Here is a 5457-nt window from a genome sequence, read left to right as displayed (position 1 = left end):
CGGTAAATATGCTTACCGATGCGAACAGCGTCTAATATCACATCACACAAGAACGAACGGTTTAGTCTGCACGGCAAACAAGAGCAAGAAAAGCGAAATAGCATCAATCGTAGATAAGGGAAAGCATAATTGCAATTCGTACCTTTTTTTTGCTGGAGAGAAGATGGTTGGCTAGTAGTTAAAGCTTGCCGGACCTTTTTGTGCTGCAATCTATTCAATTACGCTGTCCTGCTTGTAATAATTCTTACTCAACACCCCTTTGCTCTTTGGCGCGTCCGCAAACGAAGCGAAAAGAAGCGATTTAACTAGCTCCCCAGTTCGTGCGTTCTGTGTACCGGATGGGATGCCACCGGAAATAAGTTAAGACAGCCAGACGGGCAGAGAACGGAAGGAGTGCGCATAGAGCGACGATAAATGAAAAATTACTTTCTCTGTGTAGCTCTGTGGCCCAGTTAATTGGCGCGCTGTCGTCCCTACACGACGACGACGACGGTGCACGTAATGCAGAAGGCACAATTCGACCTCGGTATCTTGTCTGTTTTTCTCCCTTTCGGGTTCTTTGTCTTTGATTAATGGCCTCACGCTGGTTCGACCATTTCTCCGATGTCAATTTATTGCCCTCGTTTCGTACGTTTCTCGTTCGAGGTGAAAATGAGGTCCGGAAATTGAATTTAAACTGAGCTGATGGTTGACCGGCGCATCTTGCAGCGCAACCACCAGAAGAACCGGAGAGACAAGGAACAGAAACAATCACGACCACAGTCCGTGTGTTGAAACTAATGATACCAATGCGCGGAGCAGCTTTTGAACTTCCTGACGGAATTGGAATTTGGAGTAAGTAATTGCATTTACTTGCAGCTAAAACACACCGACTGCGCTGACCTGGGTAATCTGTTCCTTTATTGTGCCGCGTCACGACAATGCATGTTTTTGCTTCGACAAAGCTCCCGGAACAGGAGCAGCTAGCGAGGAATCCTAGAAGAAGCTACGAAGCGTTAGCCAAGATGCGAACACAGAACACAATAAGAAATGGCATGGCAAGATGCCAATCATGGCCAGTGTGGCTTTCCTATTCAAGTGTACAGCACAGAAGGCGGGAAAAACCCCCATAAACTAACCGGATAGTAAGATAGTGACGGAGAGAGAGGAAAAGAGAAAGACCTCAGAGGGTTTTACACTCTCCTACGCGTTTGCAACTCCGCGTGTGCCTCATCATGAAGATGGTTGTTGGTGGAACGTGACCGTGAAATCTGGAACGAAATGATAGACGACATTACGAGGTTTGACGTTACTATGGAAACAAAACTAGTAAATGCAATCGCCGCACATCCCGAAGGAGAAGCATAATAGGCGATTGTCAGTATTCCTTCAGGAGCTTCGTTTTGGTGGAACGAATTCGTGAGGTAGTGTTGTTATGTCAGGGCTTCTTTACTCTTATCTAGTATCTGCGCTATTTGTTTTGCCAGCGAAATGGCAATCGTCAATGTATGCTGTCGACGCTAACAGGAAGACAAATGAATAGTAATATCCCTTTGAGCGATAGTGTTGAACTTCTAATCATATGCTAATGAGAAAGAAAGAAAAAGTGTGTGCGAGAGAGAGAAAAAGAAAGAGAGAGAGAAGAGACAGGGCTTGGTACGGCTTAGACTTTAAATTCCTAAAACCATTATTAAAGCCTGGAACATATCAAAACGATCATGTACACGAACATCACATTCGTAATGCATAAAGCATTCGCTTACCTTACCTTTTTGCCCTTATTACCTGTCCGTTTCTCTTCTGCTTCTTCGTTAGTACGATAACGATTACGTAAGTGAACAAACTATAAATGCCTTGCATGTAAAAAGATAAGCAAAGAACAAAGCGAACATTAAACGAATTGACAAAACAAAGCATAAAAGAAGCTGCGAAGCGTTTATTTGTTTTTGCGTGAAACACCCGAAATTCCACCGCACCATCTCTATGCTGTGTGTTGTTGCTCGCAATCATGGGTCCGTGACCACAACCGGCGGAACCGGGTCGGCAATGGAAGCCTCTGTGTGTTGGGTGCGGTGTTTTCTGTCGCAGCAACGGAACTAATTTCGATCCCACAGCATCACATGTGGCAACCGCCGGCCACTGAAACACACCCTCTGTGACGAAAAAAGGGTCGGACGCGTACAACAGGTAATTAGCATTTAAACAAAACCATCATCAATATTCATTAAAATTTGTAGCTCACTCTACATTATCGGACGCCGGACCTTCGTCGGAAAATGTGGAAATTTTCGGGAGGTTCGTGTAGCAAAACACCCCAAAAATAAAAGCTCCGCGCACGTAATAAACCACCGGCGGTGGTATGAAGGCCCCATGATGATGACGCCCTGACGGTGTGGCTGCCGCTGATGAACGCTGCATCGTTGACCGATGCCAGTGAAGGGTGGTTATTATGGGGTTATGTACTTTTTAGTACGCGACCCTACCCCACAAACTCACGCACGTGAGTACGCGACTCAGTATGGCCAATCAGAACACATGATCAAATGCGGTTGCGGTCCGTCAACAACGGAACGCTGCTCGTGGGCCAACAAAAACCCTAGGGGGACCACGGTAACGGGGTTCCGTGGTTGATCGGTGGTCAAACGTGATTATGCTGCATATGTTCCGAGCCCTGTGCCAACCGACACAGTGTGACTTTGTCCACTGTACCAATGCACGTCGTCTGCTGCAACTGTGCTGTGTGGTTGCTGCAGACCGTTGTAGAGTGGTTTTTCTGAATTTTTATCCCGTTAATACATTTATGGTGTACTAGGAAATGTGTGCTCGAGGAAGCGAAATTTGGTCAGCTGAACCGGAGGAAGTGGTCGGAAAAAGGGCATCCGGAATGGCTTCATTTCGTACGGTCTGAGTGCTTCACCACGCACGTTGCACTTGTGTTGAGTTTTTCAATCAGCGGTCGAAGGTGTTTTTATCTGGATTCGTTTATCATTTTTTCTACTCTATTCCTCTGTATGCCTGCCGCATTTGAGTTGCTGTATGAAAACCTGCAATATTCTGTGCGTTTTTATGTGTTATACGCTGTTTGTATTTAGTTTGTCAACATTTCTCGCTACCAAAGTTGCGTTTCATTTTCAAAATGGCTAGAAATTCAACAAAACTATCACCAGTTTAACACCTTTTTAAACGGACATTCACTTTAACATAGAGTGTCTATCGATATTGATATTTTTCCACTTTGTGTTATGCCAGAATCGACCGGTTGGGAACTTGGAACAAAAAAGCAAATTAATTAAAAGCTGATGCAAACCTAATGGAAACACTTCTTCCACAGTAAACAAGCAAAACTGCGCTTTAAATAATAAATATGCGAAATCAAATAGCGTGTTTGTTTTTGCAATCCACTGCAATACAATGTGGAAACGGTTACAGGCTTTCACGGTGAGGGAAAATTGTTATCTAATGAAGCGTGTTGCAAACACGAGAAAACAATGAAAAGGAAAACCAAAATCAAATCAATGGCGATTCCCGGGTGGCAGCAAAAAAAACCGGATGACTGATAATGAGCCAACAAAACAACCGCTTGGCGGTTGCGGGGGACCTTTATCCTGTACGCTGCTCCGATAGCAGCCGCTTCCACATTGCGCTGGTCAGTTAAATTCAATTTCCGTGTTGCAATGACGGCGTGTCGAAAAAAAAAGAGGAAAAGATCAAATGTTTGCCATGCGATAACCGGGCCAGTTAGTAATCTATTATCGGTAATATTATATAATTACCGGTCCCGGTTTGTATTAACATGGAAAAGAGTGGTATTAATTTCTGCGCCCGCTGGTTGACAGAAGGGGCGTGAAAATTAGCAAATTAAAGTTCCAGAAACGTGGGCCTCCCCTGGAAGGCCACTATAATTGAATAAATATGCATGCACAGTAAGCGCAACAACATCCGGTTCGAGTCCGGTTTTAATAGAATGAATAATGTAGCAGCATTAAACACATGATAAAGGGTAGAGGAGTTGGGAAGCTGGGAAGCGTTCACCAAAACACCACCAAGCCCCCACCAACACGTGATCAACCACCACCGGCTCGGCCTTGAGGTTGGCAAATTGTAACAAATGAACGGTCTCGGCTAGCAAATAAAGCAATAAACAAGTGTGCGACAAACAACAAATTGATTATCACGATTCGTTTCGCTACAAAACGCCCTTATCACTGTGTGGCTGCCCGGAGACCACAGTCACCGGCTGGCTGATATGGGTTATTCCATTTTAAATTCTTCAATGAAGCGGTACCGCTGGAGCACCGGGGGTATGGTTAAAGTGCAGCAAGTGTATTAATAGCGCCGGACCCCACAGCAGAACAGTGCGATAACATTATAATGATAATTGCTACACATGTCGTGGCTTGGTGGTTTAGTAATCGAATCACTCGCAACCTCAGCTCTCACCAGGTGATCTGCAGCATTGGCTTCGAATTAATTTTGCATTTTGTGTTGCGTGCGGCTTTGCGTTTTATTAAGCAAATGTAATAGACACGCTCGATGTGTTTCCTACCGTGGGAAGAAGGACGATGAATAAATGATGTTCGCACGAAATGCGATGAATTGCGGCAATTGTGTCAACGGCAGGGGCTGCGGTGTGTTCCTGGAGCCTCGCAGCATACGCAGCATACCCTCATCCTCATATCGATCGCGTGTCCTACTCCACCAGGAAGCGCTGACAGAACAATTGACGGGGTAAAGAGTTGGAATATTTTGGGAAAATTCCTTTCATTAGACCGACTGATGCCGCTTCTGTTCTTTCGAAGAAACGGTTGTTTTCCCAAAAAGAATAAACCCCGGGACACCGCACAACCCGAAAACCCGATTAATTAGCGGTGGAAGAAGAGGGGGGCTAATTTGTGCGGGAAATTCGTTGCGTCTTTTGGGCATTGTTTGTGGGAATTCTTGCGCAAGCAAGCCAGTTCTACCGGGAAGGTTAGATGGTTCAATTATGTCGTATTTGTTTAGCGGCGCAACGATTGCCTTGGATTTTGGGGAAAATACTTAGATAAATTAAAAGCGAGGCATTCTTCTCAACAAAGTAGCACCGCAAATTGTGTTTTTAGGGGAAAGCACTCCTAAAATGTTCGAAATGTTCGAATACGAACGAAGAAATTTCGGATATAAAAAGATTTCTTGAGCGTAGTAGGCTTTTTAACACAACCACAAATACCGGCCTAAAGTCGCTGTCTAATGTTTGTAATTTTTTTTTCTCTTATTTTCTATTCATTTGATGATGCGTTCGTAGCTTTGACAATGGAAAATGCACGAAATTTAAATAGCAGATCAATTCATAAAACCAACCGCTGGATAACAATTGAGTTCACCCTTCATCTTTATCGGAGTTGTAGCCACGTGACTGTGGCCTCGCTTTTTTGTCAAGTCAAGTCCAGCACCGCTACCGGCTTCAAAGGCATTCTGGCCCGCCACTTCACCCCCCCACAT

At 44.7% G+C, this 5457-nt stretch overlaps 1 protein-coding gene across 7 annotated transcripts in view; it reads left to right on the top strand.

The window, feature by feature from the left end:
* The window catches only part of LOC125949618 (uncharacterized), a 15438-nt gene extending 13468 nt beyond the window's left edge, over positions 1-1970 (top strand). For all 7 annotated transcript variants that reach the window (XM_049676841.1, XM_049676842.1, XM_049676840.1 and 4 more), the window contains exon 7: positions 1-1970. This exon is cut by the window's left edge and continues 2658 nt beyond it. The gene's annotated coding sequence lies outside the window, so the exon portion shown is untranslated.
* Positions 1971-5457: the final 3487 nt, after the last annotated feature.

The sequence above is a fragment of the Anopheles darlingi genome, chromosome 2, assembly GCF_943734745.1.
Source record: "Anopheles darlingi chromosome 2, idAnoDarlMG_H_01, whole genome shotgun sequence".
Taxonomy (NCBI): domain Eukaryota; kingdom Metazoa; phylum Arthropoda; class Insecta; order Diptera; family Culicidae; genus Anopheles; species Anopheles darlingi.
This window is presented reverse-complemented; position numbering and strand designations above follow the sequence as displayed.